This window comes from Schistocerca nitens, chromosome 7 (assembly GCF_023898315.1).
Source record: "Schistocerca nitens isolate TAMUIC-IGC-003100 chromosome 7, iqSchNite1.1, whole genome shotgun sequence".
Lineage (NCBI taxonomy): Eukaryota > Metazoa > Arthropoda > Insecta > Orthoptera > Acrididae > Schistocerca > Schistocerca nitens.
The window spans coordinates 490,925,929-490,935,745 of NC_064620.1; positions in this window are offsets into that span (position 1 = coordinate 490,925,929).

The following is a 9,817-nucleotide window of genomic DNA, read 5'->3' on the forward strand; positions in this document are numbered from 1 at the left end:
ACCAATTCATTCACTATTCTTCATAAGCAATCGTCACCAGTTATGGCTTCATGACATGGCCCATTGTCACCCATAAGAATTCCGTTGTTCTTTGGGAACATGAAGTCCATGAATGGCTGCAAATGGTCTGCAAGTATCCGAACACAACCAGAACCCAGACCATTCCATGTAAACACAGCCCACACCATTATGGAGCCACCACCAGCTTGCACAGTACCTTGTTGACCACTTGGGTGCATGGCTTCGTGGGACCTGAGCCACACTCCATCCCCACCATCAGTTCCTACCAATTGAAATCTGGACTCTTCCGCCCAGGCCACGGATTTCCAGTCGTCTAGGGTCCAGCGATATGGCCACGAGTCAAGGAGAGGCGATTCAGGCGATGTCGTGCTGTTAGCAAAAGCACTCGCATCGGTCGTGTGCTGCCATGCCCCGTTAAAGCCAAAATTCGCCTAACGGATACGTTCATAGCATGTTCCGCATTGATTTGTGCGATTATTTAATGTAGTGTTGCTTTTCTGTAAGCACTGACCACACTACGCGAACGCCGCTGCTCTCGGTCGTTACGTGGAGGCCGTCGGCCACTGCGTTGTCCATGCTGATAGGTAATGCCTGAAATTTGATGTTCTCGGCAAACTCTTGACGCTATGGATCTCAGACTACTGAATTCCCTAACGATTTCTGAAATGGAATGTCCCATGATCTAGCTCCCATTAACTTTTCGCGTTCTAAGTCGTTTAATTCCCGTCGTGCGGCCATAATGACGTTGGATAACTTTTCACGTGAATCACCTGAGTGCAAACGAAAGCTCCACCAATGCACTGTCCTTTTTATATCTTGTGTACGCGATGCAACCGACACTTGTATATGCACCTACCGCTATCCCATAACTTTTAACACCTCATTGTGTTGATCGTATGGTTAAGAAACAGAGAACAGAGAGAAGCCCTCGAATAATAATAAATCGTGATACGGCGATATGAGATGATCTTACAGCCATATTAAAAGAAATGATTATCTACAAAGTTCTGTGTATAGATTTCTACACATTGCCAAAAATAGAACTTAGGAAATTTTGTACCATACCTAAAACTAAAATAATGGCATTTGAGACAAAATACTCAGTCCGTTCATAGACAATTATCAACAAAAACCTATAGATCAGATAGCTCCTTTCTGCAATTTATGAGCAGATGTAAGTTAAAGATCGGTATAGAGAAATTAAGATTTAATGTTTTGAATACATACGCAGTGCTACAAACAGAACATTGAATAACAGCACAAGAAAGGATACAAGTATAAAAATTTATAAAGTACTGACAACACCGGTTTTAATGTGAGGGGCTGAGGCTTGTGTGCCTACACAAAAGATCATTGGTAGGAGACAAACAGCGGAAATGAAATGTTTTAGAAACCGTAAGTTATATCCAAAATTAAAAAAGAAGACGTAACTAAGATGTAAGTACAGAATTTAATGCTTGTGTTTTGAAGGAAGAATGAACGATTACAAAAAAAAAAATGATAAGAATATACTAACGCAGTCTGTTAAGATAGAGTAGCAAAACAGATAACGGTTCAAACGGTTCATAATACACAATGATGAAGAGATCCTCAGTAATCTAAGAAAAGACATGAACAACTCTGGATGTGAGGTCGGAACTAGTATTTTGCCTAGACTAGAAGAAAAAGACGCTGCATAAGGAATTCTCTCGAATTGTTTCGGGTGATTCGTGCACAAGTTTGTTAGTGACACGTCACTGTGCGACGATTAGTGGACCGAATTAATCTTTGCACACTGCAAGAGTCATATGTTGAGTAGTTGTGAAGCCTTGCCGATTTAGACCTGAAAACGTGTTGCTAGTACCTCGTATGTAGTTCGTGGAAGGGATGGGGATATTTTATATCATTCTCACAAAATGTGAAGATTTCGTAAAATTTATTTCATTTCATTTTTTAAAAATTTGATCAACTTCGGTACTCTCCACCGCAGAGGGACCCTGCATACCTGAGCGTATTCAAATGTATTTCATAATATAATACAAGAGGAGGGGGGCAATTTCTTTTGTTAAAAACTGCAAACCATATGAGAAACTGAAATACACAGTATTGATATTTCACGTAGCATTTATTTTATAGTTCATTGTGAACAGGCTCTCGCATTTCTAGGCCCTTCTCACACAACTTAAGACCAAACAAATGTTCCAAACAACATTAGCGCTATTTTGTATCGGTAAAAATATTGTTTCTGCAAAGACTTTTTACAACTATATATCAGCAGGAAAACATAATTACAATAAAGCAACAAGGAAACTATGAACAAGTGACCCATATATTACATTATACTCAAAGATTAAAAGTATGATCAGTAATGCCTAAAGCAGCACACAAATGTGTGCTGGCACAGAGTAGTACGCTACTTGGAAGAAATAACTGGTGATTATGATGGAGAGGAAAAGGATGGAGAGGGGGCAAAGAGGACGAAGAAATCTATGTAATGTGGCTATGGTACAGTTGCAGTATATACAGCAAGCCTATTCTCCTATGATGAGAAAATTAACTGGATGCTGCTGATTCAGCAAGAATGCACAATGTAACTGTACTTGATCATTATAGATAAAGTCGGATTTGTTTGATTTTTCCTGACTGAATTGCAGTTTCGCATATTTATTTATTTATTGGTCACAAATCCTCCAGTTTGTTTTATGGAACATTTCACTACTTCCTTTAATGAGCCAATCTCTTCATTTCGCTGCCGTACTTACAGCAAAGTCTTCAAGTATTTATTCAGCATATTCCAATTCCTACCTTACACCACAATTTCTTATCGTCTACCGTACTACCTACTACCACGAAATCAGTCCGTGATGTGTCTTTTAGGTTCCGGAACGAGACCAATCAATTTAATCAGCAGTCAGTTCTTTTTGAGGATCCGCGCAGCACATACAGAAATACCCGGCGCGCATACTGATACAGAGCAACGCTCTTTTCCCGACGCGTCACCGACTATGCATAGAGGAGCGGGCAAAGCTGTGGTCTTCGGTAGTCCACACAGGAACTATGGCTTTGGCCACAAGTCGTCATGCCACTTAACACCTTATTACCCGGCAACACAAATGACACTGTGGTACAGCGTCGAGCCCGTGTACTCCTTGCCATAGAGCATAAAATATTCACCAACCTTTAGGAGGGAAGGAATTTAACTGTTTTTTCGCTTAACAGAACTTAATGTAAGCAGTTTGTTATTTCATTACTCCTTCGACTGGTTTTCGCTGCACTACCATCGTCTTCTTTCTTTCTTTCGCGTACGCCACAGTCCCGCAGCGATCGCTGTGTCGGTGTGGTTAGAAAGGATTTGCCAAGGCTAGTTTTAGGGGAGGCCGGATGCCCTTCCTGCCGCCACCCTGTACCCCCCAGGGATGGAATCAGTGTCCGCCAACTGTCTGCATCTAGTGTAAATCGTGAAAGAGTGTGTATGTAGTTGTAGTAGCTATCATGAAAACATCTCTTTGAATGCTGCAAATGAATTTTTATTTATGCACACAGGCGGAATTCGCATTTTCAAGAAGACATTGTTTATGGATGTCATAAATATAATGACTTCTCGTTTCCAAATTTGATTTTTGAGATTTAATTTTATGCATGCAAATATTTTATAATAGAATGAAAAGCAACTTACAGAGAAACGTAGAAGTAATTACTTGAAGATCATGCAGTTTTCCCTCGCGTGCAAAACCTGTTGAAAGTCGCACTTCGTCGGGTATAATGTAATTTCGTAACATAGCATTAACTTAACAGCCACCTTCCATGTGTAGTGTGTCGTTTCCTCTGTAATTAATTCCATTTAAAACGATTATTTTTTTATGTGTTCTCTATCTGAATGTGTATTTATTTAAGTGTTTGTCTCTCTCTCTCTCTCTTTCTCTCTCTCTCTCTGAGTGTGTGTGTGTGTGTGTGTGTGTGTGTGTGTGTGTGTGTGTGTGCACTTGGTTGTATGTGAGTGCAAACGAAACTGCTACATACACACACACACACACACACACTCAGAAAAGCACACATTGAGAAAGACAAAGTTACTTTTAAATCAGTTAAGGTGGCATCTCTTACAGAAGCAAATGACACACTAGACACCGAAAATGGATGTTTGTGTAGCGTCATGTTACGAAATCATAGGGACTCTACCAAAAATTGCGTCATGATCTTCATGCAGTAAATTAAGTAACTTGTCACCTTATTAGAGATTATTCATGCTAACTGGTTGATACCTAAAACACAGCATGTGACAATGAAAAGTCGTGTAATATTGTAGGACACTCGCAAACGTTACCTTCTTAAATAAATAAAAATTCATTTGCAGCAAGAAAAAAGCAGTTTTCATCCCATTATAGTTTATTACAAAAGAAATTATTGGGCAAATCAGCTGTAAATTACGAATATGTTTATTCGGTATATTGTGAGTGTTTCGGTTGCTATTGTCTGTACCCCTTTCAGCTGCCTAACTAGGGAAGAAGACATTAATAAGATATATGAGAGACCCATATTGTTTAAATTTCATTTGAGCAATAAACATTTTCCACTAATTCATGCGTTAACACAAAATATATCCCAGTAGGACATTAATGACTGGTAATTCACTAGGCAAAATATGATAAACTTTTTATTTGAGTGCTGCTAAAACGGAATATAATTCTCATGCCAAAACGTTTATATTTCGGAGGTTCTCAGTTAGATATATGCACGCTGAAATCCACTTTTCGTTTGCACCATTCTTTACACCACAAACATTGATTTCTTCGTTAATTACTATCTTTATTAGTTTAGTGCAGTAACCGATGTTGTTATATTTTTCACAGTAGAAGCCATAGTGATATGTTCCATTTCAAAGTTTTCACTGGGGTCATTTGTTCGAAAGCCCTCAATACTGTAGGAAAAATGCCTTTAAGTATTACCAATTCTGACATTTACTTATTTCGCTTAAAAATACTTCTTGTTTCACTCAGTGGTTGCCAACATTTTCCCAGGAAGTCAGTTCTGAAAAAAAATTCAGTACATTAATTTGTGGTGTGTATTTCAATAACTATACTAATAAAAACAGTGAAAAACGTGAGATTAATTATATCAGCTTTGAATATAATATCACTAATTCGAGAGACACGCTATGACGCTAGCTGCTGGAAGTAAATTATCTTTTTGGGGTACATTTACTCGAACTGCTGAATAAGCCTCTGTATAACATTCATGCATAAAAATAATTGCTTTGTTGCTTTCAACCACTGAAGCTGTTTAATGTGCAAAAGGAACTTTGCTAAATAATGTTAGAAAATTTCGAGAAAGCTAGAGTCATTGGAGATGTATGGTGCCTTTGAGCTGTAGGATTTAAAAGTGAACCGCTTTACCCAGAAGTCTCAGTTAGTACGGATTTACAGGACTCATTTCTTTACATTGTACATGCAACATGCAGATTAGGCGACGAGGGCAAGGAAAAAGGTGGAACCAGTTCCCCTCCGTTCCCTGACCGGGTAGTTAGCCCTCCCTGCCGCATCCATTTACGTGGATAAGAATTCCATTATATTAATTAGGTTTCCTTAATTAAGGCATGCCTGTGAGCTGGAGTTTCCATTAAGCCGATACCTTCTGCCCAGCGGCTATATCGTAGACGTTATCTGCTGCGAGGTGCTCGCTCTCCGTTATTCGATAGGCCAGCGGCCGGGCTCGCCCTCACCCCTAGCGACGCTGCAGCCTGCATAACAACTAGCAGCGCCTATACAGCTACTGCTTCACTGTCCAACTCTCCCTTTCAACACTCTTCACACAGCTGCTCTCACTGCTGTATCTGAATCTTGATACTAAAATTCTTTTTTAGGTGGAATTTCAGGCATGGCAACAAGGTAATTACCCCATTTTAATAGATAACTCACTTCATGAGTGTTGCATCATGTTTAATAACGTTTTATTTTCCAGTTCAAACTGTCTTGCTACAGATAAATGTTCGAGGACTAGACTGATGTTTTTAAGCATTAAGTCTGCTTCATTTTATTATTTAAATGTATTAGAATAACAAGCATGTGAGTTTTACAAAGAAATCATGTCAGAATGAGATTAACAAACAAGTAACATATTGTTATGCAGCTTCATAAATTCACAAAATATTCATCTTCTGCAGTGGTGAAAATGCCCATTTTTTCAACAACATGATTATAACAAATATGTTTCACCATTTTATGTGTAAGTGTTGATACTGATATATTCACCAGTGCAGAACACAAACATTTTAGTGGTTAAATGATGCTGATACACAGAAGTGGATGTAACGTCCAAAACAACAGTGTAGCACTTGATAATGGTGATCCAGCTCTGAAATGTCATGGAAATGTTATAGTAGCACATACCATCTGTGGTGAAACCCACATTATCTTCAGCATAGCTGTCTACATACTACCTCAACACAACAGAAATGATACAGATTATATTCAAGAGGTCATGACAGTCTTTTGACCTTCATCGCTTTCCTTGTGTTTGACAACAAATTTGACGTCTTTATTGTCATTAGTTTGCCAATGTAGAGTATTTACCCTGCCACAAAACGTACTTTTGTACCGGGAATTAACAGAAGTAGTACTGATGCTGTGGTTTTGCAAACTTGTATGTTTTGTTTCTTCCACTACTCAAAATGTATCTGCATTCATCGTGGGGCTGCACAAGAATACATCAGTAGTAAATTTCCAGTCAATAAAGTGTGTCACGTCGTAAAGGGGGCTCCCTAAGGTCGAGAAGTAGCCATACCTCATACGTTACAGCCAACATATTCAGTATCTTCATACAAGTTTCTTTAGTGTCTTTGTAATAGGCTATGCTTTTCTCAGTCGTTTTTACGACTACTGCATGTAAACTACAATAGCACAAATGGGTTTGGATAAAATGAGTTGCAACACTGTGGACCAAATATACTGGAGGCAGTATATAATAAATGAGTCTTCTTAGATTATGCGTTCTGGGAATATTAACAGAAACCTCTGCTTCCTTTCTTTAATTGTACATGGCAAGTTATGGAAGATACAGGCATTGCTTAGTTTACAGAAATAGATATTTCGTGAATAACACCCTTTCTCATACACTAGTCTTCCCCAGTTTTAGTTGTAAATGTGGCTCTGAAGTCCACGTTAGTGAAAAATATTGTTAGAAATATGATATTTCTTCTTATTTTTTCATTGGCGTTATTGTAATACCCTCTTGAATTGAGAGTTGAATTTTTCTTCGTTTTTCGGCAGTATCTAGAATTCCGTTTTCACAGTTTGTAGAGGGAGTCAACCGAGAATGTTACAGGTCACTGTGTATTTCTTGTGTTGTCAAAGTGTCGCTCTACTGAATGTTCATCTAAAATTCAACTTTAACTTTTTTTTTGTAATGTTTTGATATCTTTGAGAAATGTTATGATGTCTTTGAGATATTGTATTTGGCTCTTCTGTGGTTGTCTTTGAAATAAAAAGGAGTCTATAATACATTACTCACTTTCATTCATATACAAGTTGTTTTTATTCCATGAATTGTTATTTTTTTGGCTGACTCCACCTGTTCTCCACCTGTTCATGGCAAAAATAAAAAGCAAATTTTTGCCGGCACTACATACAAAATATATCTGACAACTTAGAGAACATAGTTTCTGGTATATGTAACAGCGATTCCACATGCACTGTTGAATAATGAGTTCGCCTAGATTAGGGCAATGCTCTTCAGCTATATATGACCATGTTGTTCCAGCATATTTTCTAAATCATCTGCTCAATTTATGGTATATTACGCCGTCTCTGTGATCCCTTATTACATCGTTTACTCCAGGGAAGGTCTTCCTTGGTCTCTACACCATCAGTTCATCTGGCTACATGTCCTGCTCACTTCAATTTAGGTTTTATTTCGACCCTGTCTGTCACTCAAATATAAGGGCTGAAACATTTCTTTGTGTTACTATCTCTTCTAGTAACTGTAGATACTGCAATCTGAACAATCCTCTCTTGGATGAAGCATCGAATGTCTGATTTTCAATGTCATATTTCTAAAATGCCAAGATATATCGGTTGTAAAATTTTCGTTACAGGCACTCTAATATTCAGCTCGGAAAAATATGTTTGAATAACCATTAGCACACTACGTCAGTTCTGTTCTCTTGTTTACTTCTTTCATTGTTCGTCCAGTCGTCTTCGATTCTCCTGGGCACAAGAACTGATTAAAAGTTCTAAGACTATGTTGTTAATTAGCACAGTTTTCTTTTCAATTTGTTTTCGTACGTTGTTTAGTCTTATCATAATTGATTTTTCAGGCCTATCCCCAGGCTTTCTCCTGCAAGATCTTTCTGTAGTTGTTGCAGTTCATACGCAGTACTGGAAGACAGTACATATCTCCGCCAAAACTAAGATTTTTTAAAATCATCCTTAACAGGTATTTCTTGAAAGTATGTTCCATTAGAATGGAATATACTATCAATAAGAAGCGAAGGTTAACAACTGAATAATGAAAAGTCTAGTGATAAATTATTTTCGTTTGACACAGCTGTAAGTACTTAGGGAAACAATGTAATAATCACACTGACACAAACTTATTAAGAATTTGCTTTTAGCAACTATTGTTTTCCCACGGCTCAGGTCTCGAAGTTTTAACGCATTTTGTAGCACAATAACCTTAGACACGATCGTGTTCGTGCAGCACTCTGGTGCACACGGAAGGAAACAAAACAGAGATCATGCCTAAACTCGATATTACGTCTGCTGACATTACGATAGTACAAGAACCAGTGCTGTTCACGGATTTAGAATAAATGGTGTTGAGCAACAAACTGAATAGTTTTGTAATACGTTATTTTAGGGGAACTCATTGTGCCGACCCAACTGAATTTTGATTAAAGTAATCAGACTACGAGTATCCCAGTCCCACAGTCTCTAGTGCAGTAGTTTCCATCTTTCTGACATTTTCTGTTTATACGAGGGCGGTTCAGAAAGTAACCTCCGATTGGTCACAGTGCGGGTTGTGGGGGGAGTAGCAACGCCATCTGTGCGTTCACGCACTCAACAGGTCAGTCGGCATCAAGCCGTGGTCGAGTGAACGTCGTACCTGCGCTAGTTTAGTTTTTGTGGCAGTTTGAAATGTGTGCTGCAATAGAAAACCCCGCCAAATGTGAAGTGCGTGCTGTCATAAGGTTTTTTACAGCCAATGGATATTCTGCAGCAGCTATTCATCGTGAGCTTTGTGCCGTGTACGGACCAAGAGTTATGAGTGAAGGAGTTCTCCGTGAATGGGTACGTTTATTTAAAAGTGGACGAGAAAACGTTCGTGATGAAGAGAGGAGTGGTAGACCATCATTGGTGACTGACGAACTCGTTCAGACAGTTGATGCAAAAGTTCGTGAAAACCGACGTTTCTCAATGTCGGAGTTGTCTACTGGTTTTCCACAGATTTCTAAGACTCTCTTGTACGAGATAGTAACAGCAAGATTGGGTTACCGTAAGTTCTGTGCACGTTGGGTGCCTAAAATTCTTACCGACCACCACAAAACTCAAAGAATGGCCTCTGCATTAGACTTTCTGTCACGTTATGAGGACGAAGGAGAACCATTGTTAAACAGAATCGTGACCGGTGACGAAACCTGGATTAAGTACGTGAACCCTGAGACAAAAGAACAATCAAAGATGTGGGCACATTCAAATTCGCCTACCAAACCAAGAAAAGCCTCGCAAGATTTTTCTGCCAGAAAACTGATGGCAACGGTGTTTTGGGATGCCAAAGGGGTGTTGTTGGTTGAATTCATGGAACGTGGTACGACCATTAATCA